General features: G+C 34.9%; 1 long non-coding RNA gene across 1 annotated transcript; it reads right to left on the bottom strand.

The window, feature by feature from the left end:
- Positions 1-10063: 10063 nt before the first annotated feature.
- Positions 10064-11154, bottom strand: LOC145125342 (uncharacterized). The gene is made up of 2 exons (XR_013715943.1): positions 11060-11154; positions 10064-10457 (listed from the first exon to the last, which is right to left on the bottom strand). It is a non-coding gene; the product is annotated as an uncharacterized LOC145125342 (long non-coding RNA).
- Between the last annotated feature and the right edge of the window lie 10009 nt (positions 11155-21163).

Below are 21163 nucleotides of genomic sequence, written 5' to 3'. Positions count from 1 at the left end.
ATGAAAGGTCCTCAATGAAAGAAATCTATATACATTCAGGTAAATGCTTGAGTTCCTTGAAATTTTCAATAAAAAACAATTTACGAGATATGCATAGAGCAGTTAGATGCATCATTTCGAAAAATGAAAAAAATAAAAACAAAAAAACCATGTGCATATTCATAATCCATGTATGTGTATATGCACCGTGCACATAATGTTTTTTTGGGAACGATGCATCTAATCGTAAGTTGTATATTATGAGCTAGTGTTTTTGTTGAAAATTTTCGAAGGAAAAAAAAGTTCTCTGGTCCTCTTGATGTTTACTTTTTTGAGATATTTTTATTTTATTTAAGGTTTGAATATTAATTTTCAAAAATCAAACTTGTTGGGTATTGGAGTCTTTCAAGCTGGATTCCAAAGTTTGGCTCTCCTTATAGGGTATAGTGAATCCTTGATCCCATTTACATATCTTGACCTTCTTATTGCATCTAATATGTTGCGTTTTCTAGTTGGAAAGTTATGATATACAAGTTTAAAAGTAGGTTGTCTAAATGGAAAACAAAGATGTTGTCAGTTAGTGGACAAGTCACATGTAACACCCAGACATCAAATTTTTTCCTTTTTGACCCAAAATATAAATATGTTGCAAAATTGGTCCTTACTCCATGGGTACTTGGGGTGTACATATGGCGTAGCTCATTAAAATAGTCACATGTTTATGTGAATACACTGGGAGTACTCATGAGTACACCGGGCGTACGTGACAGGTGAGAAACCCTAATTTTTTTAGGGTTAGAGCACTACTTAAGCATCCTTATCACTCAAAACCCTTTCCTCCACCAGCCTCCATCTCCCAAAAACATCCCTTGCAAACCCTAGTTCTTTGGTGTGTGATTTTGAGCTTGAAAAGAGTGTATTCTTGTGCTTGTGAAGGAGGAAGAAGGTGGTAGATCATCTTGGAAGCTCAAGGCAACTTAGATTCAGAAGTATCTCACCCTCAAGCATCCCTTGAAGATATAAAGCTTGGAACTTGATGAATGTTTTCCTTGGATCTTGTTAGTTCTTAAGTTTTTATGCATTTTGTTCCCATAATCTTGGTATTCATGAGTATGACTTACTCTAAACCATAAGAGTTGTCCTTTCAGACGTTTTTGAGTGCTAGGAACCATAAAAATGTGATCTTGGTCCCTTTCTTCCCTCCATGCAAGAGTTATGATGTTTTGGTTTGTGTATTAAGTTAGGGTTTTGGCTTTTGGACTCCTTCTAGCCATGGAAAGTCATAAAGTTGGAAACTTTTTATGACTTAGAATGATATTTGGAACTAGATCTGAGCTTTAGACTTGAGATCTTAATGGAATAAACACTTATGGAAGGAAAATGGAACTAGTTGAGTACGGTCGGCGTACCTGGTGGTATGTTGCACGTACCTGGCTGAAGCTCGTGATTTTGGCCAAGGCTCGACTACGTTGGGTGTAGTGATTAAGTACGTCCGGCATACTCATTCTGTATTTATTCTTTGACTTTTTGATTTTGACCTTGACCAGGAATTTGACCAAGTTTGACTTAGGGGCATTTTAAGTAATTTGAGTAGTAGTTTGAGTTTAGGTCACTGTTTATTGTATAGGTGACCGGTAGAGTCAGCAGTTGGAGCAGTGATCTGTTCAGCTACATTTCAAATTATGAGGTGAGTTTTCCTCACTATACTTGTGCGTCAAAGGCACCAATGCCGACCCACTAGGTTATGTATCCTAGTGTATGGGATGTTACTATGCTATAGTGATATGTAGATGTGTATGATTATCTATGATGTTATATGATTTATTTGTTGCATATGTCGACATAGTGCGGTATGGATTGAGACTTTACTGTTATGTGTGTAAGACAACAGACCTAGACATTCCAGTTCGATGATTGCTTGGGTCGAAGCAATCCGGTCTGATGACTATGGGCCGGGGGTAATCCAGCCCGATGGCTATGGACCCGAGGGTAATCCATTCCGATGACTGTGGACCTAGCATGCATGTTTGTATATGTTCTGTTGTGTGGGGTATTTTGGGGGATCTTACTAAGCTTTGGCTTACAATTTAAGTGTTATGTTTTAGGTACTTCAGAGGATCGTGGCAAGGTGAAGGCGTGATCGTACACATCCTTCAGTGATATGTTTTGGAGATTTTATGATACTCTGATTTTGGGATATTTGTATTTCGATATTTGGTTGTTATGACTTAGGTTTTGATTAAAATAATGATTTTTACTTAAATTGAAAAATGAAAATTTTTATCATGATTTTTGGGATGTTACATCACACTAATCGAATCTGTTCTAGGTAGTTTGGGGATTTACTTTATGTTGCCTTTTTAAATTGGCTGAAAGTGTGTGCAAATAGATGGAAGCGATTAAGGCCATTTTTTAAGGAGTGGATGAAAATGAAAAGAAAATTAGTTGGTCAAATAAGAACAAATTATGCGAGCAAAATAGAAGGGTGGGCTGAGTGATGATAGTCTATCAATGTATAATAGTGTTCTTTTACACAAATAGAGATTCCATATGGAGACTTGGGTTTTGATTAAAACAATGATTTTTACTTAAATTGAAAAATGAAAATTTTATCGTGATTTTTGGGATGTTACATCACACTAATCCAATCAGTTCCAGGTAGTTTGGGGATTTACTTTATGTTGCCTTTTAAATTGGCTGAAAGTGTGTGCAAATAGATGGAAGCGATTAGGGCCATTTTTTAAGGAGTGGATGAAAATGAAAAGAAAATTAGTTGGTCAAATAAGAACAAATTATGCGAGCAAAATAGACAGGTGGGCTGAGTGTTGGTAGTATATCAATGTATAATAGTGTTCTTTTACACAAATAGAGATTCCATATGGAGACTAACTCGTTATGGGTAAAGGTCATATAAAAATTCATGGGCCTTGTGGGTGTGGGGAGTTCGAGATGAAGAAACTAAGAATAGGAAGTGTGCGGATTGCGATTGTGACCGCTATTCACCGACTTAGTGAAAAGAAACCATTCCTATTAACATGTTGAAAAAGAGAGTTGCAAATGAGACCTCTGCTCGGTTTCAGCTCGAACCATGAATAAGGGATGAGGTTTAAAGATCAGTTGTACTGCAAAATAAAATTGCTTCATAAAGGATTGTTGGAAAATGACATTTAGGAATGGAATTGGAGGAGACCGATTCATGGCTTTAGGGGAAATAACAGTAGAATTATTCCCTATCTCGAGTTTGGATGATTGGACATGGGAGTCAGGTCGACAACAAGCCCAAGCCCTTCTCCTCAAAGAGCACTAGTTGCCTTTCAAATTCTAAAAAATCCAAAAGGTGTTCTACAAACTGAGGATAAGTTGCATGTATGAGACTTTATATTGATGATGTAATGTTGGGAGATGAGAATACTATAACTTGTTGGAACGAAATTGTACCGATAACAATAAATGTTTTATTGTAGCAGGTAATGCTTAGTAGGATTCCCACTAAACTAAACTTGGAGGCTAGAGGGATTGATGCCCCTTGAACGGTGTGCCCGATTTGCGGAAAACAATCGGAAGATGTCAACCATTTTTCTCATGAAATGTGAAGTTGCTAATTACGTTTGGGATTTTATTTTCAAGTGGTTTAATTACACTTTCCCCTTTTTTGAGATAGTCCAATATTTATTTAATTGGGTGGATACCATGGTGATGGTGCAAAAAAAAAAGGTTTGGGGGTTATAATCATGACTATTATATGGATGTTGTGGACATTTCGAAATACAATCGTATTTGGGGTGTGGAATTTCCGGAAAAATACCATTATTGAAAAAACCGTGCTTCATTCATTTGAGTGTGTTAAAAATAGAAACAAGAAAACTAATATAACTTGGAATGGCCGGTAACAAATCCCAATCATAAATATTTCTATGTAATTGTTTTATCTTTTTAGTCACTTTCTAGCTTTTAATAATATTGTAGCTTTTAATAATATGAAGTTGTTCAAAAAAGAATGAAAATGCATATATAAACCACATAAATGTATTTAGTAATAATAATAATTAATGTTGATAAATATTTTTGGGAGATGATTATTTTACTTAAGAAACTGATACATGATGTACAATGTTTTTGTATAACTCAAACAAGCATATATTTTATATGTATGAATCAATTATGTATGAATCATCTTTTTGAGTGGGAAAATCATCTATATTTTCAGGGGATTGGATTTCATTTGTTAGTTTAGTGTCCAACATACCAAAACCTTTATGCCCATTACGATGATCTTTCGGATTTTTTTAATAGATCCACGAATCGGTTACAATATCAGTTACCGTTTTAAAAAAAATTGAACTAATGTTATTTAAACATTTAGAAAAAAAAAACAAAAACAAAAACAAAAAATATGAGTATTGGATATATATCTTGAAAGTTTCCTTAAATTTGTAAAATGGCTCTTGGGTTTGTTTCCTTTACAAGGCAATGCAAGATTAACTTTTTTTTGATGTTTCGGTTTTTCACACATGCCACGTCAGATGGAAGTTTGAAAAGAAGTGAGGACCAAGACTTACAAATTGAAAGGATTATAAGTCTTTCTAACAATATCACTATAGTCATTTACCCACATATAAGTATATGAATTAACAAAGTCTTAAATCATTGAAAATTTAAAACCTGAATTCAAGATATCATAATTTATATAAGGGTTGCAATCAACAAACATTGGCTGAATTTAACAATATTCGTTCCCTTGTCGCCTCTCATACATTTATTGAGGAATGTGATAAATTTTCGTTTAATATAGCTTCAGATGGCAGGTTTTCAATGAACATTATGTGCAAATATTTGGACTCAAAATTGAATGTTTATGTGTGACCAAAGATTGTATGGGTCAAAATCGTTCCCATCAAAGTGGTATGCTTCACCAGGCGTGTTCGGCTTGGTAGAATCCCAGTTGTAGAGGTTTTTGCTCATCGTGGTGTACATTCTCTCGGTCAAAATAGTCCTTTTTGTGGTTTTAAACTGGAGTCAGTGGAGTATCTTCTTTTTCACTGTGGTTTCATTACAACCTCGCGCTATTGGATTATGAAATGGTGTGGGTTCCCCTTCCCTCAATTCTCTTATTTTCTCGATTTTGTTGCCAAGTGGAGTAACTGTCCCAAGAAAATAAGGGTGCGTTTAGTTGCGGAAAAATGAGCTATTTTCTGGAAAAATTTTCCAAGAATAATGAGAATTTTGAAAACGCGTTTAGTTCGTCTATTTTTCTAAATTTTTCACAGAAAATGAAAATTTTCCGTTTTCTAAAATTACAAAGAAGTTGGAAATTTTTGAAAAACCAATAATCATTGTTTTCCATATTTTTCTAATTCCCAAATTTTTCTAAAATATAAATACTCACTCCTACCTTATCTACCTCTACCTACCCTCACCTTAACACCCCAACCCACCACACCCCTACCTACCTACACTCACTCCCAAGCCCACCCCACCCCCACAAACACACACACACCAACCCCACAAACACACAAACACACCCACCTACACACACACACCAACCCCACAAACACACACACACACACCAACACCACAACCACAATCACCGACCTACCATCACCATCACCATCACCACAACAACTACCCCATCACTGCCATAATTGCCGCTGCCACCGCCACCACCATCACCGCCACCGCCAGCCCGCTGCCACCACCGTCCCCACGCCCACCCTACCAGCGCTACCGTTTTCTAAAAATGAAAACCGATAGAAAAATACACATCTAAACACGTTTTCTAATTTTCTAAAAACTAAAAATGAAAAATGAATAAGTTTTAACTAAACGCGTTTTCTAAATTTTCCAATAAAAACCGAAAACTGAAAAGAGAAAACGAAAAACAGAAAATGAAAACTGTTTTTCCGTAACTAAACGCAACCTAAAAGTTCTTATTTTAGTTTTCTATTGCTTCATATGGTGTATCTGGTCGGCGAGAAACAACAATGTGCATAAAAACATCCATCCCTACCCAACTCTTATAGCAGATGATGTAATCTCATTTATCTTTTACATGGTGTAAATACATGGTAGTCTAGTTGATGTCAATTACACGCAATGGTTGTAATCCATTTTGAATTTTCTTATATTATGAACCTTGTTGTATTGTCCAAGTCTTAGTTTCTTGCTAAGTTTGGTTTTTAGTTATAATTTATTATTGCCGTTACCAAAAAAAAAGGTGGTTTGATTTAATTTAAATCTTAGTGGTTTTTTGCAAATTACGCATTTAATGTCACTTAAATCTTAATTGGTCTATGTATAATATTATATCATAAAAGACCATATAATTTGTTTTTCAGATTAAACATAATTTTTTTGTTTTTTTTTTTTTGACTAAAAAGGACCTTGCACTTTGCTTTTTTTTTTTCAAATTTTGGCTCTCTAATCTTAGGGTTTAAATAACATATTCTAGAAAGACAAAATTGCAAGAATGGTCCCTGTGGTATGTCAAAACTAACAACTTTGGTCCAAAATGGGTTTGGCTCGCAAGGATGGTCCAATAGTTTCGTTTTGTTGCAAGTTTAGTCCAAAAATTTTAAAACTTTTTATAATGACGGATTTGCCCTTAGTATTTTCCATTTTTTTATTTTTTTATTATAGAAATCAAAAAAAGAAAAATAATCTCTCTCTCTCTCTAATACCATCTCTTCATCTCGTTAGTTCTCATCAGAAACAAAAACTCTCTCCTCCTACTTCACTTACGATCAAGAACACCCCAATGCCCTCATAATTTTCGGTTATCACCGCCTATCGCTGTCGTTAATCCACCCTCTTCTCCATCGCCGGAAAAGGGCAACACCTCCCCTCGTTTTGCAACAACCCAACCACCCACCACAACCGATGTCGTCAGAATCCCTTCCTCGACCTCCCTTTCGTCTCCAACTCGTCGACTGTGGCAGCTCCTCCGCCTCCCCCTGTCGTGACCCACCACCATCCAACATCCCAAATCCAAATCCACAATGGGTGTTCTACGTTCTTGTTTACTGATTCCAGTCTTTTTGTTTTCTTTTCCCCAAAATCTCATGGTCCCATGGAAGAAACGCTTCTCATCGAGAATCGGAACCCTAAAGTCAATTTAAGTAAAGTAGAAGATGAAACAATTTCATAAATCGATTCACTTCCAGACGCCAAATAGGAGATGAGAATCTCTTATTTACAAGCGATACTTGTACAAGCAACTGCAGATGAAGTTGTGATGGTGAAGAAGAAGAAAGGTCAACAAAGAGGGGAGGATTTCACTTTGTTGTAGAAATTAAAGAAAGTCGATTTCTTTCCTCATTTTCTTCTCTTTAGTTCTCGCATGGTTCTCGGATGAATGTAATCAATAATCTTTATATTACAAAAACCTTCATATCTTTGTTTTCATGATCAGTATTTGGAACCTTCTTGGTTCGTGGGAGGAAGAGAAATCAGGGGCGGTGGTGATTAAGTTGGAATGGTTCCGACTAGAAGGAGACGGTGGTAGTGACGTTAGGGAGGAGGAGAGATTGGTAGTGGTGATTTTGGGAGTTTGATTTTGGTTAATATTGTCTAGAGAGAGAGAGAGAGAGAGAGAGAGAGAGAGAGAGAGAGAGAGAGAGAGAGAGAGATTTTTTTATTTTTAATTGTTGTAATAAAAGAAAATTGGAAAATAAAATAATAAGGGGCAAATCCGTCATTATAAAAAAGTTTATAGGAAATTAGACTAAACTCGCAACAAAACGAAACTATTGGACCATCCTTGCGAGCCAAACCCATTTTGGATCAAAGTTGCTAGTTTTGACATACCACATGGACCATTCTTGCAATTTTGTCTTCTAGAAAACCAAAAAACCTTCAATTTTTCACAAAAAACCAACATTTCACACACACACATATATATATATATATATATATATATATATATATATATATATATATATATATATATATATATATATATATATATATATATGAACCAACTTTTTTGTTTTGGATCATAATCCTCATGTTTTTATTGATGTTGTTGTTTATGGCTTTTTTTTTTTGTCTTAACATTAAAATTTGAAGGAGACATTTGCTTTTTTTTTCAATACAAAACGAAAGATGTTTCCGGTTCTTGTCAAAATGTATATCATAATCTATTTACATGATGCTCTAATATTGTAAAATGTGAAGAACAATAGTCTATTTTGGCTTGATAATGTTTCTAATTAGAAAAACATGAAAGCTTATATTATATTCAAAATATAGATGGATGTTTATAAGTCTTTTTTCTGTTTGATTCGTAAAACAATATAAGATATCATGCCAACTTAGACTATTGTTCTTAACATGCTACTATATTTAAGCATGTGATGGATAGATTTTAATATGCATTTTAGCAACAAAAAATGAGATACAATGACCTTTCTCTTTGTTTCAAACAAATCAAACGGTTCCCTTATATTCCAATGTTAAAATCATTAACAACATTATACACATCAATAAGAATAACATGAAAATTATGAGTCAAAACAAAAAAAAATGGTTTTAACAGAAACAATAAACTAGTCTCAAAGAATATAATGACATTATTATTGATTAAATCACTTCTAAGATAGAAAATATTAAGACAGAAAATATTTCTAAAGATAAAAACATGAAAGCTAGCTGAAATTAGATTCCAGAAAACTAACAAAACCAATGGTTTTTAGAGAAAGAAAAAGTGGAGGGCTTTTCTAAAAAATTGTCTAAAACCAAAAGATTACCGTTCCAAATCAGAAAAAATGAACAAAATACAACTTTTTTTAGGAAAAAAAAAATTCAGGAAACAAACCCAATATATAAGGTCTTTGGTTTTCTTAACCCTATTTTTAAAAGTTAAAATTACATTTTCGTAGTTTTGTTCATGCTTGATAACATTTCATTTATTCTAAAACTAATATGAAAACCCGAAGTCAATAAGCTGTCGAAAATTTCACATTGTAATATATTTTTTTGTTTTATTTTTATTAAAATCAACGAAGACGACGTATAGCCATTCAAAGTTATGATAAACCAATATCAACACATACCACAAATGTTTTTAGGATATTAAAACCAATCATGCAGTTGGTTCCAATATTAATTACATGTTTTCAATATTTTGAACTAATTTTTATTTATTGAATTTATTCCTTGAGTTTATAAATAAAGGGTTGAACTTAACCTGAATTTTAGTTGGTTTCGTTAATTTCGGTGAACAGATTAGTGAATATCGTTTAAACGTAAAATTACATTAAATAAACTATTTCAAATTTCCTTTATTTAAAAATATCATTTAATAAATTGGTGAATATGGTTATATTTATGCTTGATTACATACTATTTATTCTTAAAATAATATTAAACAGATTCAATCTATAACTAATAAATATACAAATAACTTAAAATATCATATGTTAACAACATATACCATGTTAAATATAATATGTTTCTAATTCTTACATGTTAATAACTGAATTTCCAATTATTAATACCTTGTATTTATTTATTACATTGCTAATAACATTATACTTCAAATTTCATTCAATTTTTTCCACTAATAACAAATGATGTATCACAATACAAAGGTCAAACCAACTGTCATACCCTGCCTTGACAAAAATAAACAAAAACTAAAGTACAAAATCTTATGAATCCATATAAGTAGAATTAATTAATTTAACATAATTATACAATGTATATAACATATAAATATAGTGATTTAATGATTTTAGTCACTTTCACAACAGGTGCCTAATGTCCAAATCCATTAGGTTAAGGTCCACCTGTGATCTTCTCAATCCATCTATATATAAACCATCAACTCCTAAACTTAAGCATAACATATATGATATATCTTCCTATACCACATACCTCCCCCCCCCCCCCCCCCCCCCCCCCCCAACAAGATAATGAAGGAAGAAGAACCAAAGGGGAAGAGAAAGAGATGTGTGGCATCAATGAAAGAACATTATTCAAGATTCTATATATTTACAAGATGTGTTGTAATCTTAATTTGTTGGCATAAACATGCAAACTCTACTTAGCATATGTATATATGTATGTATATAGACATGAAATATGATTGTTGAAAACTGGCTAATTAATCATTCATGTGGGTTGTTCTGCAATGCACACTCAGACAGAATGATTGTAATCGGAAAAAGATGGGATGTGATATAAAAGCAAAAGGAAAGACAATATGTTCATTGTTCATTTAGAAGATGAGGAGCATTTGTTCTTGATCCATTTGAAACCAGTGGATGTACCTTTCTTCACTTTGTGAGCTCCAACAATGGCAGCAGATTTAGCTTTCACAAGTCCTGTAGCTGCAACTGCCTTCACCTGTTCCATCTTCTTGTTATTGTTGTTGTTGCTCTTAGTATTTTCCTTTTTTTCATTTTCTTTTTCTTCATTGTCAAAGACTCCAGTTCCCCATTGATCAGACCAGCTTGATGTCTTGCTTCCCATGTTGAGATCTGTAATTCATTGAAAATTAAATCATTAGAGAATCGAGAAGTTGAAACTTCAATGAAACAATCAAACTGGAGCGATCGATTATAGATAAAATTAGGTGGATCTAACAATTCACTCAATTATAACAATCGATTAGGACAAGTATCACTTGATTCGATTTCTTCAAATTGCAGATATACATCGAGTTTTGATTTTGAAATTGCTTCGAACTCTATGATAAAACTCTAAAAGTTAAGAATCATGTTGAATTCTAAGCATATCCATATCGATTTTGCAATCAGAAAGTTTCGTAACAGAAAAATCGAAGATGTGAACAATGTTAAACCACAAAACCTAATCAGAATGCGCATCTCTTAATTGCTTCTAAATCCTAATAACAATCGATGCACCAATAAGCATTGTAAATCAGATACGCGACATATACACAAAATTCAGCATTATCTGAGAAGAACACAAAAGGAATTACAAACGATAAACTAAAGAAGAAAATTACAAACTAATTCAATTGAGAACTCGCAGAACCCTAGAGTTCAAAACCCCTCTTATTAGGTAGTGATTAAAACCCTTGTAACATAAAGGGAGACAGCAATATGTAAAACCCTACCTTTCAGTGATGGTGACGACCCGTCTAGAGAGAGAGTATCGAAGTTGATAATGACTAGAGTGAGACCAACGAGGCTTTTAAGTTTTAAGCATTGATTATTAAGACAAAGGGATAATAGAAAACAACATTTTTCTATATTTTATTTAGCATTTTCATGGTCATTCAAAGAATTTTAATTTCGAAACTTGATAAATTGCAAATTATGAGGTGTTTTTATTATTTTTTTTAGGCGGAGGGTTTAAGTTTCGACATTGATATAAGTATAATTAGATGTTAGTTTGGGAGTAGATCAGATTTGTAGATTTGTTGGTAAAAGAAAAAATACAAACGGTATTATTTGAGGTCCTTATTTAAAATGTCATGTTCAATATAAATCCACTACAATTTTGCTACTCATATATCAAATCTTCTTTTTCTTTTTATGTATTTCAAAATTGTTGTCTACTTCATGTTTAAGAAAGGCTTAATAACTTAAGAGTATAACCAACTTTGGTTTTTATCAATATATATATATATATATATATATATATATATATATATATATATATATATATATATATATATATATATATAGTACATCTATTCAAAATAAGGCAATATTATTGGTAATTATCGATGATATTACCCTATTATAAACAAGTTAAACAAATTTACTGGTCAAACGTGTACGAAAAAAACATGGTTACCTAAATGTGGACAAGAAACCAAAGTTTGTTACCCAAAGAACTATTATGGAATGTGTGTGCTTTAGGTGTCTATGTACTTTAATTTTGTATTTATGTTTGTTAGTATGTTTTTGTGGGTGATGATATTAAGTCAGTTGACATGACCTAAGCATCATGACAATACTGTTTGGCCACATGTCTGCATTACATTGCAACATTACATGGAAACACCGTCCGACAGCATTGCCTGTTAGCACAACATAGCTCCTGACTAATTGGGTGACTAATTGGGTCTGAACTGGACTGGACCAAGGCCTTACCTAATTGGATGAGTATCACTATAGTCATATACATGCAATAGATTACCCATATCACTTTGTAGACGTCTCTTCATCAAAGCCCACAAAGGTATTACCGTAGTCGCCCTATATTGACACTAAATTATATACCAATTTGATCATCCTAGCTATTGTCTTCTAATAGTGTTTCACCGAGAATGATGGGGTTACACACATCTCTTTCTCTATATAAATCTGTACTTAGGGACTATAAAATTTGGGCCATTTTAGTAAATAATAATAATTTTTGAAAATAAATATTAAAAAAATAATAAAAAAATTATAAAAAAATGAATAAATTCATAAGATCAATTGAAATGTTTATTTAAGTAATGAAAATGATTAAAAAGAAAAGTTTGGGAAAAAGTGTTAAGAGTGTCAACTTGGTGAAGATGGGTTGACTAGGTGTGTTGACCAAATTAAGCGACTATGACCTAAATGTCATATTAAGTGGTAGGGAAGGACCATACAGGAAACATTTAAGTGGTTACATAAAAGTAAGGAAAATAGGGCTAAATATTAAAATTTCTAGTAATAAGGGGTTAATTCTGACAAAGACCAAAACTTAAGAAGTATTTAAGAGAGTGTTCTCCCCAACTAGAAGGGGGTCGATTTCTAAGAGTAGGAAGCTCCATGAATGGTGTTTGAAGCTTCATTGAGGATTGGAGATGATATTTGTAAGCAATCAAGCTGGGGTTTGAGGATTAAGAGTCAATTTCAAGCTTAAAAGGTAAATTCGCACATTGGAGCTCATTTGACATTAGTAGTTGTTTCCAAATAGATTGTAAGTTCTGTTCGTCCCTTAGATTTAATATCTATACAACATTTCTTCTATAGATACTTTGAATGGAAATTTAAGTGGGTTTTATGGGGTTTTCTAACCTAGGATTCATAAATTTGTAATTCCTTGTGTTTTCTAGTGATTCATTCAAATTCCATTCATTATTGAAGGGAAAATGACTTAGGAGGGTAACTAAGTATATAACTGACTTAGGAGTATTGAAGTTGATAATGACTCGAGTGAGACCAATTAGGCTTTTAAGTTTTAAGCATTGATTATTGAGGGCAAAATGACTTAGGAGGGTAACTAAGTATAACAAATGTTCAAAAAATACAATTCAACTATACTAAGTACAAAAAATGCCAATCAAGTAATGCATTTGTGTTAGACCAGTTGTTGCACCCGATTTAAACAAATAAAATTTATCACTGGTGGTTGCACTAAAAATATAGCACATGGAAGCAGGGTCGAATCCTCAAGGACACAGTCTAATGGTCAATGCATTTTTGCATCAGGCACATTCTAGTCAAGTGACAGAAAATATAAAAGTGGGTTTTTGAATTAAAAAAAAAACTAAAATTTGCATTGATATTAAATTAAACGAAAATCAATAATAAAAACGATTTCAGCTCTGCTGCGACTTTCCTAATCATGCAACTAGTTCATATCTGGTTATTTAAAATGCATTGTATATAAGCCGGTACTGAAAAAAACTAACAAGCTCTAGTATAATCTCTTTTACCTAAATTAGTTAATCAAAACAAACTCTTTAAATTAACCCTAACTTTTTACTGTTTAATTAAACAAGCTCTTAATTAAATCAGAAAAATTGCATTAAGTTCTGTGTAAAACTTCCAGCAATACCCAATACTTCTCACAAGCTCTGAAGTGTAAATATATGATTTTTTCAGTTTATATCAGAGTTAAATCCCAAACACGGAACCAATCTGATACTTGTTACTTTTTACTAGTTGACAAGAACAATTACGGATTCTATTAATTGATTAAATGGAATGATAAAACCCTAGCTAGGTGATCAGACTAACAAGAATTAAAATCAAACATTCATTAAGTTCAAAACAGAAAAAAAAATCTAGATAGAAACACAAAACGAAAAACAGATCTGAAAACTAATCACATGAAAAGTACTAGTCTATGCAGAACTGAAAACTAAAGTTTAGCCAGACATGACTAAAAACGAAACTAAACTAGATAAAAGAAACATCTACTGATAAATCTTCTAAACTAAACGAATGAGATGATTTGCAGCCTTCAGATTTCAAAAGTCGCTGAAATATATTAGAAATTGCCTTTAGAAGTGGTTTTCTGTCGTCTGGAACCGTCTCCCTTCGCATCTGATAATGAGGGTTGTATTTATAGGTGAAACGGAAATTTTCGGCGAAATAAACTGATAACATGCGATCGCAGGTTGGTCATATGCAATCGCATGTTTTTGAATTTTTTCCAGATTTGCCCCTAAATGATGCGTGATGCTTTTTTCGACGTTTCTGGAACTTTGGGCCATTCAAGCGATCACATGTATGCTATATGCGATTGTAGGTTTTGATTTTTTTACTTCATCTGACTTCCAGACGACTTATTTTGACCCCGAGAAACTTCGTGGCAAACATGCGATCATAAGAAAAACATGAGATCATACATGCGATCGCGTTTTTGGCCTATGTAATCGCAGATTTGGCCTTTTTCACAAACATGAAAGTCGTCTAAAATTGTGTCTAGTTTTCAGAACATTTTGAATCTCATAAATTGGAGTTATGGTTCATGAGATATGGTTAAAATACTGACAGGGGGTCAAAGCTGCCAGCAACATCCTTTAGTTTCAGATTGTAGAATCTATATTCGTGTGATCAATTCGATCAAATGTTTCATGAACAAAACATATTCCAATCATTCCTCAATATCCTCCTTCTGTTCCAACTCCATTTAGGCTCCAAATATGCATCCAGCTGCTCCCAAAGTACTGCTTCACTCGAACTATCTGAAATTGACACAAAAATACTAGCAGTACGGGAATTCTGATAAAAGACATGAGTTGAACATTATTTAAACAAATGATATGCAAATGTACAAAATATGATGCTAAATGATAATAAAAACTACCCTAAAAGATCCATAAAATGGCATCTAACAATTTGTACACATAATACCATCTAAGTGTCCAAATCTGACCTTATGGTCACCGAAAAATTCAGGGAAATGAATAGATATTACCGGTTATAAAAAAGTAAATGGAAAATGTCATTACCGGTTAAAAAAAGTAAATTGAAAATGTCAATTACGTGGCTTGGCAAGGTGTAACAACCCAAAAATCAAAGAAATTTAAACTTTTCAAAAACAACCCATTTCATCCGTAAACTATTTACAAAACCATTGTTTCAAAAGTATTATTCAAGATCAGAGTGTAACACTCGTGTTTCTAGCCTAGGCATTAATATTAAGGTGATAGTCTAGGTTAACCTTTGTAACTCATTTTGAAGAAATGAAAAAGGAATTATGTGAATTCTATGTGTTTTATGTGTTTATTGCTTAATTACTAGGAGTTAATTAATTAAGAATAAAAAATGAGCGCCGAAAATAAATTTTAGATAAAGCCGATATCTGTTAAGAAAGTTGTAGTGGTCGTGACAAGGATTACGGATATATATAGAATGCCGAAATCCGAGTTATAACGAAGAAGTTATGACCTGTCGAAGTTTCGCGACAAAACCGGCTCGGTGCTGAATGTCGTAAAAAGTGAGTTTTCGATAAACTACTTTTTAGCCTTAGTGATCTAAACGAAACTTGTAGTGTTCGTTAAACCGAGAGTAGGTATAAAAAGAACGCCCAAATCTGACTTCGTATGAGGAAGTTATGATTTTTCGAAGTTTCAGCTTAGCAGTAGACAGCTAAAAACTCGAATTTTAGATCGAGTGATTTTTAGCCGACACAACCTAAATGAGAATCGAAGGTATCATAAATAGTAGCCCAACAGTAAAAAGTCTGACAAAAACGGACGTCGGATGAAGAAGTTATGAATTTTTAACGGATTTCCTGTCCCGGTCTGTTAAAAATAATAATATAAAAATTAAAGTCAAAATTAGCCGACGAAGTCTAAACGGAAGTTGTAGAGCGTAATTTTACCTACGCGTGCATATAAAGAACGTCAAAAACGGAGCTCGTATGCGAAAGTTATGGATTTTAGAAGTTTTTGCACAAAAATCGAGAAAATTCGCATAGTCACGTTTTTGCCATGTCACCCTCGCTTAGAACGTGCCACGTGTCCGAAATCAGTGAATCATGCGAGCTACGTGGCGAAATCTGCTGAGTCATCCGAAGACGTGTCGCGATCCTTCCGAGTCCGAAGCCGCGGTCCACTAAGAATCCGACGCGTGCCCTTTGGTGCGTGTCCGAACCCTCGCAAGGCTGCCACGAACCATCCCTACTTCGGACCTAGACCTCGGTCCAGTAAGAAGCTGCCAGCAAGCCTTCGCACGCGCAGCCCACGTGCGAGCCCTCCCCTGCGAGCCTCGGATCTTCGCCACCTGGAGGCTTCTCAGCCGTCGGATCAGGAGATTCGGCCCCTATAAATAGAAGGCTGCGAGCCTTCTCGGATACATTTAGAAAATCACCATCTTTCACCCCTTTCTTCATATTTTCTTCATCTTAACATCCCCCAAAGCCCCGGTATCGATTATAACCCCCGGAATACGCCACGAAGTGCCCGTGAAGCCCGGAAAATTTATCTTTTCGGTTTCGAAGCCCGACCTTTGCAGAGCCCGGTTTCTCAATAAAACTCCCGGTTTTATTAGAAACGATCGTTTTAGGAAACGAATTGCTGCCCGATTATCATCAAATCATGTGAGTGTGTAGTTACTTTCACTTTACACATAGATATGAAGTATTTAGCTTAAAATACGTGATATGTGTAAATATGTTAATTGTTTATTTGAGGTGACTGTTGAATAGATGTTTTATACAAGTTTTAAACTGTATATGTATTTTATCTACAAATATGTTGGGTAGAACATGGGTAGACAAAATAGTCGGTGGGTGTTAAAATGATGAGAGGCCTCGGTGTCGGTGTTGGTGTTGTTGTTGTTGTTATCGGTGAAGTCGTCTAACGGAGTATAGATGACGACCACAGACCTTTCTAGACAGTCCAATGGCACACTAGCAGGTTCGCAACTTGTAGGTGTTGATGAACTAAATGTTCATTGGTGTACTCCAATCCCCCTCATGGTTGCCTTTAGGACACGTATGGCTGAGGAGTCCCCTTAGCAGTAGTGTCCAACCCGATGATATTCCTTAGGCTAAGTCCCTTGTGTTAGGTGTTTAGGGACGTAAAGTGAGGAAAACGGGAATGGGTAATCAGGGTTATTGTTGATTGGTGAACTTAATAAGTTATTATTATTGTGGGTTGAAAACCCTATATGCTCACCAGGCTCCCAAGCCTGACCCACTCAGCTTTTTATGATTACAGGTAGTGGACCCCGAGCATAGTCGGAGGACGATGAGAGATTTTTGGATTATAGGCCAATAGTTGTAAATAACTGTTGAAAGGCTTATAATGTCTTGTTTATGCTTTTGATCTGTATCGGAACATGACATCCCGAGGTTTTGATATATATGGAAAATATATACCTTCTTAAAGAAGGGTTTTGATAAACTTTTATCATGTTTTAGTTTGGGGACCTATTCCGCAACATCTTTTGAAAAGATTTCTCTGATTTTATTTTAAAAAGCATAAATTAAATCGGTCTTTTCTGGCCGAGAAATTGGGGGATGTCACAGTTGGTATCAGAGCATTAGTTTAAGCGAACTAAGAAATTGTAGGATTTCTAGACTTAAACTTAGAATGCTAAGTGATGATTGTGAGGTGAGTGTCTACCATATTTTAGACATGAGCACTAGTTTATTTTAGGAAAGGTGCCTAAAATGCCTTTATGTGCTAAATGCTATATGTTGCCATATATGCCATTATTTGTTTGGATCTATGGTCTGTTGCCGACCGGATCTGGAAACCTTATATGTGTAGGATTCTAAGCGTATGATTACGAGATTAGAACTAACATGTAAACATTTCAAAGTGATAAGGGAATTGACATGTCTAACAAGGATAAAGACCTAAATTCGCCTTATTCGGTATATAGATTATAATGGCAAAAACTAGAAGTGGAGTGGGAAATGCAAACAGAAACCAACAACCTCAACCTCAAGTAGTGGAACAGGTGCCTATAGTAGGAGCTGCACCAGAACCCATCACCATGGCTGGAGTACGAGCTGTGATTCAGACCATGATGGTTGAACAGAGGGAGGAGTTGAGGAAAATGTTGCTGAACAACAGGGATGAACCTTCAGTTCCTGTGGAACAACGTGAACTAAATGACGATCGATCTGAAGAAGGGAATAACAGCAGATCGGTTGGTCATAGTGAACCGCTTGTGGTTGGGAGGAATAACCACGAGGGCAGAGTGGAGAGAAATGGGTGCAAGTATAAGGTGTTTATGACTTGCAAGCCATCGACCTTAACTGGAAAAGAAGATCCTGTCGGAGTAATGGACTGGATCTCGGAAATGGAGTTGGTTTTCATGACTTGTGATTGTCAAGGCAAGTTACAAACCACCTCTGCAGTGCGTCAGTTCAGGGGTAGTGCTGCTCGTTGGTGGAACACTTTGGGGAAAACCCTAAGCCCTAATGAGCCACTGCAAATGACTTGGGCAGAGTTCTTGGTGCACTTTAAGCGCAAGTACTGCTCGGCCCAAAACGTACTTGAATTAGAGAACCAATTTCTAACGTTGCAGAAGGGGAGTATGACCGTTGACGAGTATACGAATAACTTCACAGACAAAATGGAGTTTGCTTTGCGTATTGTCCCAGATGAGCTGGCGAAAATTAACAGGTACGCAAAGGGACTTCCATGGGAGTATGCAGTGCCAGTACATTAGGCACTTACTTTGGAGGCAGCTATCTGGGCTGCCAAGTCTGTTGAAGATATGATAAAGGGGAGAGCCGCCAGCAAGGCTGAAGTTGGTGAAAAGAGAAAGTTTGAAGGAACTTCAGGTTCCAATAAGAAGAATAAATTCTCGAAGAATGGTTCAAGAAAATTCGGAGGAGGAGCCGAAGCCAAGTGGTGTGACAGGTGCAAGAAGAAACATGCTGGGAAGTGCAGCGTGGAACTCACTTGTTACAAGTGTGGAAAGCCAGGGCATTATGCCAATAATTGCAGCTTCACTAATATCGTCTGTCATGGGTGCCATGAAGAAGGGCATATTTTGAGGGATTGCCCGAAGAAGAAGGACGCAGCTAAACCCAATCTGCCACCAAAGCCGAAGGCGAGAGCCTTTCAGATGACACTCGAAGCTGCGAAAGAAGAAGCCGATGTCGCTTCAGGTACCTTTCTCGTAAACGAATTGCCTGCCCAAATTTTGTTTCATTCTGGCGCTAATTACTCCTGTATATCGCATGAATTTGGTAGAAAACTAGCTTTGCCTGTTGATAGACTAGTTAATGCTTTATTAGTCGAAATTGCTAGTGGCAAGTTTGTACTTGTTAGCCATCGTATGAAAAACATCATCATTGACTTGGATGGGAATAAGTTCCATGAGGAATTATTGCATATCGAGTTAAATGGTTTCGACATAGTTTTAGGAATGGATTGGCTTAGCGCCAATGATGCCGAAATAATGTGTAGGAAGAAGATAGTAAAAGTAAACCCGCCAGGGAAAGAGTCGTTTATGGTGTATGGAGACAAACGCAGAGTAAATTCTGGAATCATTTCCCTAATGAAAGCCAGAAAGTGTTTGGCCAAGGGGTGTACATCATATCTAGCGTTCGTGATCGATGCTCAGAAGGAAAAGAAGGAGGTGCAGAATATTTCGGTGGTGTGTGATTATCCGGAAGTCTTTCCTGAAGATCTTCCCGGATTGCCCCCTGATCGACAAGTAGAATTCCGTATCGACTTGTTACCAGGAACGACGCCGATAGCCAAAGCACCATATCGATTAGCACCACCAGAGATGAAAGAACTTATGACACAACTTAAGGAGTTATTGGACAAAGGTTTCATTCGACCTAGTTCATGTTGGATTAATGTCTAAGTCCATAACTATATTTGGTATGTACTTGACCCGACACGACATTGTCCATTTGGGTTGCACTTCACCGGCACAATTTATATGGATAGTCTTTTGAGAATAGTATATTTATGATTTATATTAATATATTATAAGTTCTAATATATTAATATGGAATCATATTATTTAATTAGTATTGATCAAGAATTAATTTAGAATTAATTAAGTGATCAAAAAGAACTAATTAAATATGGACTCTTATATATATGGAATGGGCCAAGTTCATTTAGGTTGGGCTAAGCTTTCATGGATGGTCCATGGAGCTTTTAACCCATGGATCCTATGTAAATGAAAGGTCATGGGTATTAGGGTTTACATGGATGTAACCCTAATCCTCCATAATATATAAAGGGGTCCTTGGCTCACAAAATTGGACAAGTGTGTGAAAATAAGAGTGGGCCGATTTTAGTGTGCATACATATTCTCTCAAGTTCTTCCAAGGTGTTTTGGTGATTTGTGATTCCATTTGAGGCTTCCACACTATTGGGGCTAAGCTCTTAAAGCTTGAAGACATCAAGCTACATCAAAAGGTATGTCATCTAACTAGAACTTTGTAGTATAGGTGCTTCATAATATGCTAGTTAGGATGAAACCTTGGAATAGTTAATATTTGCATGTATAATAGAGAAAACATAGATCTAAGGTTTATAGGGTTGCATGTACACCATAGGAGTGTTAGAATGCTCAAAACCCAACAGTGGTATCAGAGCCATGGGTTGTTTTCTGTCATATTGATGCAAATGTTTTATTTTCAAGTTGAAAAAAAGGAAAAAAAAACATGACGTTTGTCAAATTTTAAGATAATTACTTGTTTTGTGAAAAACGAATTATTTGTAAAATTTGAATCATTTGTTATATGAGTTGAATTAGGTCAAATTTAGTAAAAGATAAAATGATATGATTATTTTATTAGTTTTAAAAGTTTGATCTAAATGTTTTAAGGAGTTACATATTTTGTCATAAAATTTTGGAGCTCAAAAGTTTTTTTTAAAGTTGTGATCTTAAGGGTTTTTGAAACTTCCATAAGTTATGGATATGAAAGTCTTTTAAAAAAAAAAATTTGATTCAAAGTTTTTATGGAGTTACAAAATTTGGTGTTAATGTTTTAAAGAATTCCATAACTTGTTCTTAAGTTATGGAACATGGAAAGTTTCATCATAAAACACCATTAATTCCATAAGTTATGG

This window comes from Lactuca virosa, chromosome 7 (genome assembly GCF_052849685.1).
Source record: "Lactuca virosa cultivar CGN04683 chromosome 7, Lactuca_virosa_CGN04683_v6, whole genome shotgun sequence".
Taxonomy (NCBI): domain Eukaryota; kingdom Viridiplantae; phylum Streptophyta; class Magnoliopsida; order Asterales; family Asteraceae; genus Lactuca; species Lactuca virosa.
Note: the sequence above shows the minus strand (reverse complement) of the source record. Positions and strands in the feature narration are given on the sequence as shown.